Source organism: Schistocerca piceifrons, chromosome 9, assembly GCF_021461385.2.
Source record: "Schistocerca piceifrons isolate TAMUIC-IGC-003096 chromosome 9, iqSchPice1.1, whole genome shotgun sequence".
Classification (NCBI taxonomy): domain Eukaryota; kingdom Metazoa; phylum Arthropoda; class Insecta; order Orthoptera; family Acrididae; genus Schistocerca; species Schistocerca piceifrons.
The window spans coordinates 113900520-113918851 of record NC_060146.1 but is presented as its reverse complement, the minus strand read 5'-3'; the positions used below and the strand labels follow the sequence as shown (position 1 = coordinate 113918851).

At 38.3% G+C, this 18332-nt stretch overlaps 1 protein-coding gene across 1 annotated transcript in view; it reads right to left on the bottom strand.

Annotated features, from left to right (window-relative positions):
• The window catches only part of LOC124716914, a 381964-nt gene extending 376436 nt beyond the window's left edge, over window positions 1–5528 (bottom strand). The window contains exon 1 of the mRNA XM_047243483.1: window positions 5061–5528. The gene's annotated coding sequence lies outside the window, so the exon portion shown is untranslated. The remainder of the gene's footprint in view (window positions 1–5060) is intronic.
• Window positions 5529–18332: the final 12804 nt, after the last annotated feature.

The window sequence follows — 18332 nt, the reverse complement described above, 5'->3', positions numbered from 1 at the left end:
GTTCCACTCACAACTGAGCAAGAAAAAAATAACTGTATACCTCTGTACTTACTGTCCTTGGTGATATACCCAAGGCAGTTTAATTTTTGCAGTCTGTCACAAATATTAACTCATTGAATGATTTTTTATAATATTTCACCATAAGAATGTAGTCTTCCCTCCAGGAATTGCATACAAATTCACAGGGCATTTTTATAACATTACAATATCACAGCATATTTCTGAATTGCTTGCATACCTCTGAATACGTTATATGTCTTCTTTTAATCAAACCACATCAATCCATACCATCTTATGGGTGGAGAGGTTCTCTTTATTCTATGCGAAGACACCAAGATTAGAATGCCTATTTCAAATTCTTATTTAGTATTAGCCAACGTTCCTACTATGGACCAAGGGTTTTAGGAAGGAGCAATTAGCACATTCCTCAATATGACTATTTAATTCTGAGTATCTTTGCAAAGGATTTTAAGTAATATGTTTGTTTGCATGGACATCTTTCATCGGCGCCAACGGCCATACTCGTGGCCATCATCAGTCCAAACTTTCGTGATGTCAACTTCAAAACCACAGTATCCATTACATGTGAAATTACCCATGGGGAAGTGCCGTGAAAAGTAGAAGAAAAATTAATTTAGACAGTGAAGCATTCAGTAACTACAATGCACTTGCCACTTTTGGCAGAAAAACATAATATTTGCTACCAAAGTGCTTACTTATTCTGCTACAAACAGTAAAAGAAAGATTCTTACCAAGTATTAAACCACCAGGACCACCCATAATTGCAAGACACTTAACTCTTACTGACCAATGGCTAAGTCTAAAAATTTTGTTGATGCTTGTAAGAAAGCTGAATACTGTATCACAATAGTTTTAATGAAGAACAAAATACAATATTTTAATGAAGAAAAGGATCCACAAAGTTAGATTTAGGTTGTGTTTTGGCAATTTCTCAGTTCTCTAACACTGCTTACTCAGAAATGTTACTGCTTTACTGCCATTTACTCATGCATAGATTATTCATTTAATGCCAAAATTAGACAAAAATAGCGATCCACTTTGAATAATTTGATAATAATTATCATGTGAATAATGATTTCATTGAATTTGAATGGACTACTAACTATCTTCTTTCTTAATCATTTTTGTTTAATATCTTGTATTTTAAATTTTATACTATTCAAAAATTAATTCTCAACTGGAAATTTAACGTATATTTCAAATCAAGGTAATCTGTCAAATTAAAGCAAAATAACATAATAAATATTCTTTTTCATAAATATTTGAAGCTATTATGACTAGTTACAATCTGTAAAACAAAATACATAACTACAATATGTGTAATTACGAAAATTTCTCAGAAAAAATATTGGAACTACACCCACCTCAATCAAAACAAGTATACTTTTCTATGGCACTTCCATTAAAATACGTAAGCTATATGTTTACTTAAACAAACCATTTTAAAAAGCCATTCAATGTCTTAAGGATTTTGTATGAAAAACTTATAGAATGTAAAATACAAAATCATTAGCGAGAGCTGCCACAAAAGTTCATGCCATGATGCTTGGAAGCACAACAAATAAGATGTGTTGGTGTATGATGCAGAGTATTCTATATGACTGAACTAGCCAAGGTTATCACTAAGGTGTTGTTCTTACAACATGGACTGACTGTAGAAAACGAAAGCTGTAAAGCAGTAAATGTGATTTATTTGTCAATGGGTGCTGGACTCCTAAGTACCTCAGCAATATTTACAGTTAACAGTAATCCTCTAGACAGAAACAGAAAAAATAGGGCAAACTTAAGTATATCTGAACAGTATTTTATTTTTGGTATCAAACCGATCAATTCTGAAGGCAGTTTCTAGTTGTAGGCAGGAAAATGCTAGTATCTCAGTTACACAATGTGAGATCATATTTTGAACTTGCCAAAAATCTACATTAATGATCAAATTTATTTTTTGTTAAAAGCCATCTTGTTAACACCTTGAGCTACATGTAAAGTACTTAATTGCCAGGGTGGTATTTGGGCTTAGGGCTTATCACCAGTGTTATATTATGTATATCTATATCAAATGATGGGCATGCAAATTACAAATTCTCTATGATGTTGATCTCACTGTACAGAGGTCATAGTGCATACGTTACTGCTGTCATATGCTGTGGTTGTCGCTGTCGCAGCAATAAGCAATGGGCCTGTTAGACGCTCCTAATAGATATTAAATAATTTTAATGTTCTTTTTGTTGTGCCTGTCTGCAGCTAAACAGGTCATCTTTACAATGAGTAGCAATATATCCTTTTGCTAACATGTTGATGTATCAACTGTGCACTTTCCATTGTTTGAAATAACTTTATATTTTCAGGACTGATCCATTAACAAAGCCACAACTATTTTCTTCCCACCCTTGTCTGCCACACTGTTCTATCACTGATGATTCTGACACAAAGAGAATGTTATACTCAGCTTAGCATCCAGCCTACCTTACTTTGTACCCTCACAATTGTCTTGCATTGCAGTATCTGCATGTATATAAAATTGTTTCCTGAATACTGCATCAAAATTAAATGAGTTACCATCTTTTACATACTCAGAAAAAATGAAAGCTCAGCATTTACAATCACTTTCATGACTAGGCAATTAAGATGGAGTACTAGCTTTGACTGAACAAAGATGGAGGAAGTCAGCCATTGTCTTTTAAAAGGAACCAATCTGGAATCAGCCTTATTTTGTTTAGAGAAATCAAGGAAAACACATATCCAGATGGCCAGATGAATGTGATTCCTGTAATGAGAAATCAGTGCACCAAGCTATTCAGTTTTTCGCCTGCACTTAATTTGAATAAGTGTGTGCAGTTTCACTACATTGTAATATTATTCAATTTTGTTAGGTGGAATACAAGGTGTGACAAAAAAGGAACAAGAATTTTTGTTTTTATTAAAGATTCTTTATTTACTCATCAAAAATAACTTTGTTCCCTTCAAAGACATTCCTCTCAGATATAATAAACCTGTGCCAGTGCTTTTTCCAATCTTGGAAGCACTTCTGAAACTCACTTTTCGTTATGGAATTCAATGATTCTGTTTTTCTCTTATCGACCGAGACAAATTAATGTCCTTTCATGGTTCTCCTCAGCTTCGGAAACACGAAGAAGTCACAGAGGGCTATGTCCAGTGTATACGGTGGCAGAGACAACGTAAGAGTTGTTGTTCCCCCCCCCCCCCCCGCGCTCTCTCGCAAACAATCACAAACAAGCATTGAGGAGTGAGCAGAGAGCATTATCATGATGCAATTTCCACAAGTATTTTTGCCACAGTTCTGGCCTTTTCTTTGCATTGCTTCACGCAAATGGCACATAACTTCCAGGTAATATTCCTTATTGACCATATGACCATAAGGCACGAACTCATGTTAAACCATTTCATTGTAATCGAATAAAACAATGAGAAGTACCTCTACACGTGATCAAACTTGCTGAATTTTTTTGGTCTCAGTATCCATTGGGACGACTGGACCTCGGTTTTGACATCATACCCATGTTTCGTCACTTGCTACAACTTTCGTTATAAGATCTGGATCATTGTCATTCATTCAGCAATTCCTGAATGATGTCTATGAAACGCCGTTTTCAGTCAAAATTCAACAATTTCAGAACAAACTTTACTACTGTGTGTTTCATGTCCAAAACATCTGAAAAAATTGCTTGGCCTGACCAAAAGGATATGCTGGCATCACCAACAAACTCTCTGACATTGATTCAGCAATTTTACAGAACCATTTTCTTTACTTCTTCCTCATTGTTGTTAGTAATTTATGTCTTAGGGCATCCAGAACAGTCATCATCTCCAACGTCTTCTCAATTCTCTTTGAAACACTTATACTACTCGTAAACTCTTGTCTTATTTATAATAGATTCGTTAAAACCCACAGTCAGCATTTCGAATGCAGTGCTGCACTTTATTCTGTTTTTCAAGCACTCGACAATGTATAAAACCTTTTTGACTGTTAACAATAAACTAAATATTCAAAACAGCTGAAAATGCATACATCATCAGGAACATGTGTGCCAGCAAGATAAAAAAGGATTGAAAATCTGATACATAAAAGTCCGCAAAATTAAAAAATGCCCTTTCCTTTTTCATTACACCTTGTACACGGAACAAACCCAAACACCAAGAACATTTCAGATTCCATTAAGCAATATTTTCTGAGTATTACAGTATAAGGTATTCTGGGTCTCCAGTAGCTCATCACAGAGCAATAAGGTAAGGGTGACTTTTTATTGGGTTTTTTGTTCTAATTATTCATGTATGTGTGAAAATACCTTCCAGTGAGAAAGATTGTAATACAAAATCACCAAAACCTAAAACACACAAAGCAGATTTATGTAAGAATTACTTTATCGGCAGTATAAGTGCCATAAAGTTACATTTCATTGCACCATTATATCACAGATGTTCAGACTGTTCTGTCAGTAAACAGGGCAGTACTTAACAAATGGAGAGCTTTTGCCTTAAAGATATGTTGACCACCACGAACACAGAAGACTACTGAAAACTGCCTTACAGTTCCAGGAGTCTGGCACACTGCTTCCACAGTTGTTGCAGTTCTAGCAATTGCGTCTTGTGAACTGTGCTCTTCATCTAAAAACCTATCCATACTGCTGGGTATCACTGTTAATGTACAACTAACACTGCCGGAAAAACAAACTTGAGACAGATCCAATCAGTACTGAAAGTGAGTTGTAGGCAATAGCACTGTCAACAGCCAGTACCTTGAGTGACTAGAGAAAATTTGTTTCCAAACAACATATACAATGCATAATTTCAACATTTTCACTGTTGTACAGATATTTTTGATGTGATATAGACACAGAGATAAACTGGGGCAACAGATCACAAGAAATGCAATAACTATGTAATAAGCCAGCAGAGATTAGGTGTTACTTATAGCAAAATACTCAGAAACTGTCCCTGAACAACCTCCAAAATTTTCTCAGCAGAGTTTGGGTTCATCCTGTAGTGTTTGTTAGCTTGTCACATTCTAAAGTCATACGTACCTGCAATCAGACTGGAAGCTTCTCACTGAAATCTCGTGTAGAATAGCACTGATAAGTTTCAAAGTATCTGACAATGAAAACAGCTGTGGAACTTAATTCACAGAATATTAGGACACTGACTGAAGTGATTGACAGTAACTGGGAGAGTCTCTGTTGTGAGCATTGAGAATACACCACTTCCAGCTAATGTCATAACTGATTAGAACCAAAATCTCAAGTAATCAACAAGACACAGATATAGTACACACTGCTCTTCTGCACAAAAAAACGACTCTGGTGTCACAAATTCTAAAATAATTCAGAAAAAATGTTAGGAGCCTCTAAGAAATATAGAAGTACAAGAGTTGTCACACAGCTCCATAGAAGCACTGCATTACACAAAGGTATTTAAACTCATGCAAACAGAACTCCCACTGCATTTCTCTCACACACAACTCCTCCTACTCCTACTCCTACTCCTCCTCCCCCCCCCCCCCCATCTTTGCAATTCCTCCCACACTGTGGAACTAGTCTAGTCACAGCCAGCAATAGTATGAATGGGCTCTCAAGGTTAATAAACAGCCAAGAGCGTGGGAGTAAAGCCTATTCTGAGACTGACACTCCCCCTATTCCTCTTCCCCCTCCCCCCCCCCCCCTCTCTCTCTCTCTCTCTCTCTCTCTCTCTCTCTCTCTCTCTCTCTCTCTCTCTCACACACACACACACACACACACACACACACACACACACACACACACACACACACAAGATGAAGCACCTCTGGATAGCACATGTCAATGCAAAAACCAACATCGTTCACAGTTGTGCAAAAAACAGCCCTTGAATACAAGCCAACAGTGTGTCACTTATATGCCACGTGTTAGAAGGATGAGGAGTTCAATTAATTCTTGGCTCCAATAATAGCCTGAATATGTATTTTTAGAGGCCAGTGGAACACACTTGTGTATTTCTGTAGCAACCTGAACTCTTGGAACTGTGTGCTACATGTTAAAGCCAGGAGGCAGAATCTGCAACCAATCTTGTGTAAAACAAGTGTTACTTAAAATGAGCACTTTTCAGCTATTTGTCAGAAGATGCAACTTGTAAACTGAGTACTATCCAACTGACGATTTTTTTTAACAAATACTTTATATTTGTCACTAAATTATGTTAAATACAAGCATTTTGTTTGAAGACACATATGCTATTTACTGATAGTGTTTTCAAATTAAATGTAGACATTGTCTATTATGATTATTGTGAACGCTTTTAAACTACCTCACCAGCTTACACAAATTAAAAAAAAATAAAATAAAATAAAAAAAGAAAAAAAAAAGTTACATAACGATGCTATCCAGTTATTCCATTTCCCAGCTATCATCTACATTAAGTAAGGAAAGACAGAACATATGAACAGTGATGTCATTAAGGAAATGAAGTTCAAAGCTGAAAATTTCAGCAAAATAATTACATACTAGGAATCATTCTGAACACACACACACACACACACACACACACACACACACACACAAGGCACCCAAAATTCTAAAACCTATATGTGATGTACATTTATAGACAACAAATAAATGACTACAATTTCAGAAAATTTGGATGATTTATTCAAGAGAAAGCTTCACAAATTGAGCAAGTCAATAATGCATTGGTCTGCCTCTGGTTCTTATGCAATCAGTTTTTCGGCTTTGCACCGATTGATAGCATCACTGGATGTCCTGAGGGATATTGTACCAAATTCTGTTCAATGTGAGCATTAGATTCGCAAACTCCCGAGCTGGTTAGAGGGATCTACCCATAACACTCCGAACATTCTCAACTGGGGAGAGATACGACAACCTTCCTGACCAAGGTAAGGTTTCGCATGCACAAAGACATGCAGTAGAAACTCTCACCATGTGCGGGTGGGCATTATCTTGCTGAAATATAAGTCCAACAAATACTAACAAAGAGATAGAGGGGCTGGCCAGTACTTACCTCAGCTCAGTACAGCCGACAGATACAAATAAAACAGAACTGAAAATTTACGTTCCTAGCTTTCGGAACAAATGTTCCTTCATCGGGGAGGAGAGAGGGGAAAGAAAGGGAAGAAGGGAAAGGAGATTCAGTTACTCACAACTCGGGTTATGAAGCAACAGGGAAAGGGAAAATATAAGTCCAGAATGGCTTGGCATGAAGGGTAACATAATGGGGTGCAGGATATTGTTGACATACCACTGTGATGTAAGGGTGCTGCAGATGACAAACAAAGGGGTCCTGCTATGAAATGAAATGGCACTGCAAACCATCACTCCAGGCTGTCAGGCCGTACGGTGCACGACATTCGGTCAGTATCCTACTGCTGTCTCGAGCATCTCCAGACATGTCTTCGGCCTGAAATCTCATTGACCAGAATACAATTGTGTCTAGTGATGAGTCCCATTCCGAACTGAGCGTCAATGATGGGTGAAGGCATGTCAGGAGAAACACCGGACAGCAGAGGGATATCAACTCTATTGTCGACCACCGTAATGCCCGACAACTGGCAGTGATGGCACGCAGTGCCATTTCTTTTCGTAGCAGGATCCATTTGGTAGTCATCCATTGCACACTTCAGCACAGCAGTATGTCAAGGATATTCACACCCTGTTATTTTAGCAAGGCAACGCCCACCCACACAGGGCGAGAGTTTCTGCTGCTTGTCTTTGTGTTTCCCAAATCTTTCCTAGGCCAGCAAGGTAGCCAGAACCTACCCCAATTGAGAACGTTTGGAGCATTATGAGCAAGGCTCTCCAACCACCTCCGGATTCTGATGATCCAACATGTCAACTGAACAGAATTTGGCACAATATACCCAAGGAAGACATCCAACAACTCTATCATTCAGTGCCCAGCTGAATAATTGCCTGCATAAGGGTCAGATGTGGACCAACTTGCTCAGTTTGTGAAGCTCTTTCTCTTGAATAAATCATTCAGTTCATCTGAAATTGTAATAATTTGTCTGTCTGTGCATGTACATCACATCTACAAATTTCCATCCTATTCGGATATTTCCTTTGTGGCGCATCTTCTCTCTCCTCCTACTCTTTATTTTTATTTATTAGTAGAGTGTATTTAGGCAGAGACAAAGATTCGTTATGAAATCTGATATCACAGAAAGGAAACAGCTTTCAAGCATACAAAACATATTTACAACAAAAAAAATGCATCTCAAAGAACACAAAACTAAGACACAACAACACATTCATCAAACTAGAGTGTTTCTTTATGGTACTGAAACACATATTTGAAACAGAAAGACACCAAAGAAATTTGAAAGAGAAAATGGAAAGTAACAAAAAATCTTAGGTCCAAATTATTCTAAACAAGGAACTCGCACACTAAGAGCACACAATGAAACTGATTCAGATAAAAAACACCCACACATGGCTAAAATTCTATTGGAATATTAAAGGAATGGAACCAACCACATTAATTACTTAAGTCGTGGAATTCTATGGAAGTCACAGAGAGGCTAAAACTAAAGTAATAAAACAGATTGGTGCAATGAAACAAGACCAGAAGGAAGCAGGAATCTCACAATTTCATACACCAGACTGAAATTTTTTGTCATATTAACAGAATCTTCGGTCATGTCAGTTCTTGGTAGAACAACATTATAATAAATATTCTACAACATTGTAGAACAAGAGCAAACTGGTGCTATTCATTTATTATATTGAAAAATTTTTAAGTCATAAAATTCATGACCGGGCAGTTGGCCTGTCAGAACAACCCACGGAAACTGTACCAACTTGGTTTGATGATAGAAAAGAGAGATCAATCTCAGAAAATGAAAGAACATGGGCACAAATACAATTTAAAATGAAACTCTGAAAATGCCCTTTTTTTCCTTCATTGGGTGGTCCAGCAGGGATGAAACAATAGTATTATGTATCTATTATAAATGCAAAATGTGTGTGTGTGTGTGTGTGTGTGTGTGTGTGTGTGTGTGTGTGTGTGCGCGCCCACACAAACTGCTGGATGGATATGGATTAAATTTGGAATGGAGATAGCTTACATCCTGAATTAATACATAGGCAACCTTCATACACCTATCGAAAGGGGAAAGGTGAAAAAGAAGTGTGGCCCACGACATGCGAATACCTGTACTTTATTCATCCAATATTTGAGAATGGGGACCACTCACTCAGTGATTTGCAACAGACTTTACACTTAGTACGAAACCTACACAATTTTTTTTCTCACTGACAAGAAGATGAAAGGAAAAAAGTTTTATTGATTACTACATTTTCACTGTTCATGTAGTTAAACTGCTGCATGAAGCATGATGTTTTTATCTATTACTTGTTTACTACTAACTGTATTCGCAACATACTTTGCAGACAGTGTTCACTATACCACCGAATGTACCAGCAAAATCGTATTCTACAACACATAATTAAGGAGATGTGACATGATAAATGCTGAGACGCGTGGAAAACTCCTGCATCGTGTACGACATTTAAAATTGTTACTTCTTTGCTACTAACTCTATTCCCAACACAATTTCACAAACAGGATCCACATATGTTAGTCAATGTACCTTCAAAAAATATCACTGTACAATACATAGTTCAGGAGATATGACGTCAAATACTGAGATGGAGGAAAAACTGCCTCATGACATTTCAATTTATTACTTCTTTAGTACCAACTCTACACACAACACATAAGACACACAGTAGCCACATATTCCACTGGACGTACCACAAAATTATTTTATTGGATGATACACAATTCAGGAGGTAAGTCATCAAACATTGAGCTGTGACTACAGGATAAAATTTGCTAGTGACACAAGTGAAATATGTGAACAATCGTGTGTGAAATATGTTAAACACATGTGAAATATATCTGGCATGTGCACACATAGGGAAAGCCATGGATCAAAAGCTTCGCCTAAACCCCTGAAATTATTTCAAACTAATTTGATATCCATCTTAGTTATGAGATGAAAAGAAATACTGTGAGTAAACACCATCAGCATTCTATTGTTGTGGGGGTGATAAAATGCAAATGAAAGGGAAAGAGGAGATGCACAAGCAGAGAGGGGGAAGGACATGATGGGAACAGATGAAGGGGGAAGGGGTCGTAGCACATGGACACAGATGAGGGTGGGAGAGGAGATGGACAGGAGCTGGACAGAGAGAGGGAAGGAAGGGGGTTATGTATTGTCAGAAGATTGGAATAAACACAGACCCTCAACTGTGGGGCACAGCTAGTAACAGTAACAAGAGTAAGACTAGTAGCAGTAGCTGTAGTAGTAGTAGTAGTAGTAGGAATAGTAGTAACAACAACAATGGGGTAAAAAGAAAAAGAAAGAAACAAAATTTTGATGTTTCAGCTGCTAGAGAGTCTTCCAGGTCCATGAAACATTCCCATTCCAAGCATTCCATCCAGAGCTACATTGTACATCTTCAGATGTGCTCTTGGTTCTGTCGAGTATTGCAGACTGCCTTCGGGAAAAGAAGTAAACAGGACTCTACGACCAAAGAATAGTAGGCCACAGGGCAATGATAAAATACAAAAATGCAATAACTCAGTTTCTCTTCTCTTTTTTAAGTCACCAATAAAAAAAAAGGTAAGAAAATATAACAAACACTCCAACTTGCAAAGGATAAATGTCCTCCTCTGTCAGCATGCAGGGTACATAAAATTCCATGTACACATTCTTCAGTCAGGAAATCATGAAGTGAAATTTTCTGAATCCGAAATTTGATCTAGAATGATTATTATTCACAGCTACAGATTGTGTATCAGGAGGAATGGACAATATTCAGGAATAAGACAGGAACAATCAGCTGAAGCAGAAAAGCCTTTTAAATGTGGGCTTTGAAATGCATACCTTAAGAGATATGAGCACTTGCACAGTAAAGGATGTGTTTCACAGAAGCGAAGATGAAGTGCTCATAGCTCTTAAGGATGTCTTGGAGCCCATGTTTACTTGTCTTTCAGGCTTCGCACAATTGTTCCAATCATACCAACGAAATACTGTCCATTTCTCCCGATACACCCCATATACAGAGGCCATCGAAATATGTAAACAAGGGGATAATTTTGACAGAAAAGAAGAACTCGTGAAACTCAGCAACATAAATGGATAATGGAGCTACATAATTGAGAGATAAGCTTTATCCTCAGAAGACAACAATCGACAGACATGTTTTATCTCTGACAGACAACAATTGATGCTTAAGTTTTATCTCTAACAAGGATTCTCTCTTTTGGTCATGTGTAAACTATGACTTCGCACTTTCCTGCAATACTTATGTAGCTCTGCAACACCAAAGCCATTAGTCAGCAAGACTCAGTGGAGCCAGGAGCACCTGAGATGATGTCCCATGCAGCTGTGGACAAAATATTTGAAATAGAAAAGTTTCATGGACCACAGCCGTACAACCCGAAATAGCTAAAACATTTGATTGTTAAACCCTTCACCACATGACTTTTTAGGTTTTCCTATGATGTAGTAATTCTGTGAGACATATGAAAAGACTTAGAGGATCAGTTGAATGGAAGGGATACTACCTTGAAACAACATAAATATCAATAAAAGTAAAGAATGGGTAATGCAACTGTAGTGTATCATGTAATGTGATTAACTTTTCTATTGTCATGTATTTAACGAGTTGGTTTTGCTTCCTGTGGAAACAACAACAACATTTTTATCTAAAGAAGTATTTGTTCAAGATATACTACAAACAATACTGATACGGCCCCCTCAGGGGGTCCTTGAGGGCGAAGGGGTTTGCGTGATCCAATGAAGTGGAGGGCTATACCGGCGGTAGTCTAACTACCGGCAGGGCCTCCCACACCGGATAGGTCTCCATAGAGGATCCAGATGAAGTGTGTCTCACAAAGTCCCGTCTAGTGTACTGCCCTGTCCTATCATATTCTATTCTATCCTTTACTCTCCCTTCCTTTTCTTCTCCTTTCTGAGATTGTGTGACAGCAGGCACAGTCTCCTAATGTGGACAGCGGAAGATCCTTGGAAACCAGGGCAACAGTGATGCACATAGGCCTTATTGCAAAGGGGTGGATAGCATTCTGTAGTCGTGGTGAAGACAAACTATCTAAGGGGTAAGGCCCTGAAATAAAACTGTGGCAGGTGTCCAGGCCATGAGGTGGCAGCCCCACGAGGACACTCAAGGGCTGTGGGCTGATAACCTGCACAACCAACAAATATATATCACAGAAACTAAAAGGAGAAACAGCCAGATGGATCTTAAGGATACAGGATGACTTATACATGATTTCTGCTTGGTGTGTCAAATGGCAGGTTACTCCAAATATAGAAAAATGTAATTAATGAGTAGGAAAAGCAATTCTGTAATATTCTTATCCCGTATTAGTGGCTTGCTGCTTGACAACGCCATGTTGATTAAATATCTAGGGATAATGTCGCAAAGCAATATGAAATGGAACGAGCATGTGAGGATGGTATTAGGGAAGATGAACAGTTGACTTTGATTTACTGGGAGAGCTTTAGTGAAGTGTAGCTCATCTTCAAAGGATATTACATATAGATCACTAGTGCAACCCATTTAGATCCCCACCAGGATCAACAGAAGGAAGACATGGAAGCAATTCAAGAGCATTCTGCTACATTTGTTACTGGTAGGATTGCTCAATGTTACCTATAGGCTGCAGAATGATTCTATTGCCCTCAATGTACATTCCAAGTAAGGACCACAAAAGTACAATAAGAGAAATTTGGGCTCGTACAAAGTCACAGACACAGTCATTTTTCCTTCTTTCCATAGGGAAGAAAATGACTAGTGGTGGTACAAGGTATCCTCCGCTACTTACCATACAGTAGCTTGCGAAGTATGTTTGTGGTTATAGATGTAGATGCTGCAATAAATAATACTAAAATAAACAGAATAATGGTAAAGGTTAATCTTATCATCAGTGTAAATGTCATTAGATTAACTACTAATGGTCTGAGTTCCTCAGCTCACCTACAGTATGCCGGGGTAAGAAATCTTAACCTTCTCAAACAAATGATTCTGTACTCCCATAAATCAAGTTCAGAAGAATCATCTGCTGGAATGTTTTGTAGATGTGTTGCAATGCAGTTTGCAAATACTCATACCCACTCTCTCTCTCTCTCTCATACAAGCTGGACAACAAGTGCTAGTTTTATTTAATTATTTCTGGGACTCTCATGATGCATATAGCCTACCGTCAGCAGTACCTGCATTACACAAGACAAAACTACATTTATATCCCGCTGAAAAGCAGCCCAAAGACCTGCAAATTAATTGCAAACGGCTTAGAATTATGATGCTGTGTACAGACACAAATAGTGCTGAACCACGAAGGGGCACAATACTGCACACGCTGGCTAGGAAATGAGTGACAATTGACTGAATTGTGATCACTGCTTCTGAATTGGTACACCATTGACACAGACCAATACATAAAATAAAGGAGTACTATTCTGATCTTGATAACAAGTACTCCTACCCCACTTTCTGCCACCTTTTTGATATAACTTTGTAGATCCTGACTGCAGAAGCATAAGCTACTGTTTTACTGCAAAATTCGTTCAGCAACTGCTATTAACCCATGGAGGTTAACAGCAATTGATATGGAATGATATTCCGAAAACCAAGGAATCATGGTACTACTTAAAAGAGATTCAAAATCTGTGACACACGAAATGATCAAAGTGGATTGAAGAGGTGGGTGAAGTACAAAAGAGATGAGGCAACATGTAAGAAGCAACAGAGACCAGTGGTAAAAATATACCTCACGATCGTCGGTGCATTAACGCAGGATGTTTATGAGACTGCAGGATGACACTGTTGATTTTATGAAGTGATGCTGCAGTAAACTACTGAAACTACCAGTTCAGTTATTTTTGTATACAAGAAAGCTGGGAACTCCACACACACACACACTCTCTCTCTCTCTCTCTCTCTCTCTCTCTCTCTCTCTCTCTCTCTCTCTCTCTCTCTCAGGGGAGGGGGAGGCACGTGCATCAAGGAGCTGGCAACAATAAAGAACTTATGCTTGTTTCTGTTTATTTTCACTGGCGTGATGAACATTATGAACATTACATAAGAGATATTCATATTACAGGAAAATATGATTACTAGAGCTTGTGATATTTTCTTCTGCTGCAAATTATAAATACGCTACTGAAAAAGTTCTATGGTTAATCTATCTTAGATTAAGGGTTTGGTTTAGTTATATAAACATTATATCTAACAAATTATGAAATGATAGTGAAGAGCATAATCAGCCACAAATACTTTTTATTTCCATGCTACGAGTGGTTTTAGGCTATTGTGCTCCTCTTTGAATAGTTACACCTACTGACAAATGTAATAATGTAGTTAAATAAGCATAGCCTTCTGAAGTTAGGTATAATAGCTCAAATCCAATTGTTGTATTGAAATAAAGCTTTTTAAAAGTTTCTGTGACTGGCTGCATCCTCTACCAACAATCTTTAACTGAAAAACAGTTGTGGAGTTCAACACATATCAAAGTTTTCCTCTTTAGAAGATAAAATATTAGAAATGGATCAAGAAGTAACTAAACATAGCGGGCCAAAAAAAATTTTTATTAGGAAGAAACACACACAAAATGTAAAAGACAAACTTTCAAGCAGGAGACCAGTCACTGACAGTAGAAAATGCTATAAAATATGATACTTTTTAAATGCTCAAACACTGCACAACACAGTGCATGCCGTTTGTTAAAAACACAGGCCTGTTAACAATACACTTTTCACTTTTCATTCAGTCATCTTGTTTTGCAGACCCTGTTAAAACATGTAGTGCCTCATGGGCGACAAAAATTAAAGATTTCAAGCTTATTTTAGATTAGTTACCAAATTTATCAACTGGACTAACACCCTTGGAAGTATTAGGTAAACCCTTTGTACGTGAACCACTTATTAAATGTTTTACTTGGGCAGAACAACCTATTACCGATTACCAACTGAATCAAACGATAGTTGCTAAGAACTTAATTAAGAGAGCACAACAGCGAGTAGGCAGGCATAACGAGCAGGCTATAGAACCTCAGTATAAGGTTGCTGACCTCGTCTTAGTAAAACAAAATCTTCAGAGCACTGCCCCGAAAAAAGAAACGCATAAATTTTTTCAAAAGTATGTGGCGCCTTACCGAGTACAATCGGTGATCCACCCAAAAACCTTATTTTTAGTGGACCCTACAACTGGAGGAGCAAAAGGGAAATATAATGTTAAGGACATAAAGTGGTATATACTCCAGGGATGTTAACATTCCACAATGTGTGGAGTGATGACCATCGGTTCCTGAGTTGGGTTCAGTGTTACTTCCACATTAGTTTTCCTAATTCGAATTCCCTTCAAATCTTCGACTATTCTGTAATCTATCCATAACCTCTTAAACTACCCAATCATATTAGTATTTAAGTGACTGAACATGACAACACGATTGTGACTAATTTAGGGAATCATGAATAACCAGTGATTTCCAGACATAATATGGCTCAAACAGAAAAATGGTCTGGTGGTAAGTGGAGTGCTATCTCGATGACATAAAATGAAAAACAGTAGTTTCTCTAAGAACGATATAGTGTGAAGTGACTAGCTGAACAAGTATTTGATTACAGCATATAATTTTCTATTTTTATAGAATACTTTATACCTTTTTGGTGAGATAGGAGGAGGGTTTGTATCGATTTTGAAAGGGGTGGGTAGTGTAGGTACACAAGGTTAACACTACACACACACACACACACACACACACACACACCACTCACCATTCCATAGGAGTTGCTAAGATCTTTCTTCGGGGACTTCAAAGGTGAAGGTGAGAATGTCTGTTCTGCAGGAGACGTTTCACATCATACCTCCTCCGGCTTCTCACCAAGTACTGGCAAAGTGGGGATCCTGGGGAAGGCTGGTGGGAAGGGTTTCCTGTCTTTGGGGCTATCTTCTTTCACTTCATCCATCTTAGCAACAATTTCTACTTTTTCCTTTTTTACTTCTCTTTTGAGTACCAGTCTATCTTTCCCTCTGTCCTTATGTATACACTTCCATTGCTGAAGTCCTTCTCAATTTCCGTGGTTTTCTATAACCTTCGACTTATTTTCCATAAGCTGGCCGAAGTATCAGGCTACATGACTACCCATACGCATACACACAATGAAAAACAGAGACACAAACAGGAAGGGTACAGTTTAAGATAATGTGGAAACAGTCATGTGTTGGAGGGAGAAAAGTGTGCACATAGTGATAGGTATGCACACCTGGTTATGTGAGGTGACAGTTCTACATCACGTAAAGGTATGTACAGGGATATACTTTTATATGTAAGAGCTAAGAGTATTTATGGTGATGATGACAGTATTACACTGTATGTGTACATGAGAGGAGGAGGAACATATTGTGGTTCGTTATGCTACATCGTATACTTACAAGGGAACCTCCCCATCGCACCCCCCTCAGATTTAGTTATAAGTTGGCACAGTGGATAGGCCTTGAAAAACTGAACACAGATCAATTGAGAAAACAGGAAGAAGTTGTGCGGAACTGTGAAAAAATAAGCAAAATATACAAACTGAGTAGTTCATGGCAAGATAGGCAACATTAAGGACGCTGGGACGGCAGCGGCGCCGTGGTCTCGTGGTAACGTGAGCAGCTGTGGAACGAAAGGTCCTTGGTTCAAATCTTCCATCGAGTGAAAACTTTAATTTTTTATTTTCAGTTTATGTGACAAACTCTTACATTTTCATCACTTTTTTGGGAGTGATAATCACATCCACAAGAAAACCTAAATCGGGCAAGGTAGAAGAATCTCTTTACCCATTCGGCAAGTGTACAAGTTAGGTGGGTCGACAACATATTCCTGTCATATGACGCACATGCCGTCACCAGTGTCGTATAGAATATATCAGATGTGTTTTCCTGTGGAGGAATCGGTTGACCTATGAACTTGCGATCAAATGTTTTCGGTTCCCCTTGGAGAGGCACGTCCTTTCGTCTACTAATCGCACGGTTTTGAGATGCGGTCGCAAAACACAGACACTAAACTTATTACAGTCAACAGAGACGTCAATGAATGAACGGACAGATAATAACCATGCAAAAATAAAGACAGTAAAATTTTCACTCGTTGGAAGACTTGAACCAAGGACCTCTCCTTCTGCAGCTGCTCACTCTACCATGGGACCACGGCGCTCCTGAGCTCACGTTCTCCTTTACGTTGCCTATGTGGCCAAGACTGATGACCAGTTTGTATATTTTGCTTATTTGTTCACAGTTCCACACAACTTCTTCCTGTTTTCTCAATTGATCTGTGTTCAGTTTATCAAGGCCTATCCACTGTGCCAAGTTATAACTAAATCTGAGGGGGGGTGCGATGGGGAGGTTCCCTTGTTAGGATGATGGGTCAAGCAGAGAATAAGTAGGAGAGTGAGTGAGTGAGTGAGTGTGTGTGTGTGTGTGTGTGTGTGTGTGAGAGAGAGAGAGAGAGAGAGAGAGAGAGAGAGATATTATATATAATATTTCCAAGTGTGGTGTCAATTGGGAACACAGGACTGGAAGAGTAATGGAGGACTCTAAAGGGTTAAAGAAAGTATTGAGAAGCGAGTGTAAGGAGTGAAGTAAGATGTTAATTTCTCTAAGAGGTATTTGAATTCTAGGGTAGATAAAGATGTATGCTAGGTCAATGGACTATGAAACCTACTCAGGAAGGAGGAGGAGTGAGCACCCAGCATTGATTGGATGGAAAAGGGCAGGTAGGCAGACCCAAGAAAGGCTGACATACACTGTGTGAGAAGGGGCACCAAGAAGGGGATCGATCTGTACCATAGTATATTAGGCATTTGTTTAAAGGAGTGTATTTACCAAAACAGGAGGAGGAAGTGCTTTCATAGTATCAACTCGTATGTGAGGTATAGGTACTGTGCATAAAGAAAAGGGGCACTATCATGACAAAAATCACACATTTTCTAGAGATTATTCTAGTAAGTTTCAATTCTCATTTCCACTCGCATTGTTATGTTTGTGTGAAGTTAGATGTGTTGAAAAGAACACCTTTATTTACCCAGAGTTCCTCCAGATTGTAAAGGGTGTTGAATAAATCCATACTTAGAAAAAGTAGTACACGAAGTAAGAGCAAACAACAGCATATGCTTGGGTAATGCACACTTAGAATTTACAATTGGAAAGGGAACAGAAAGATTCCTGTCCTTACAAAGTTTACATTGTTTATAAGGTCCATGATTACAACTGTATTAACATGGAAAAGGAAAGAGCTAT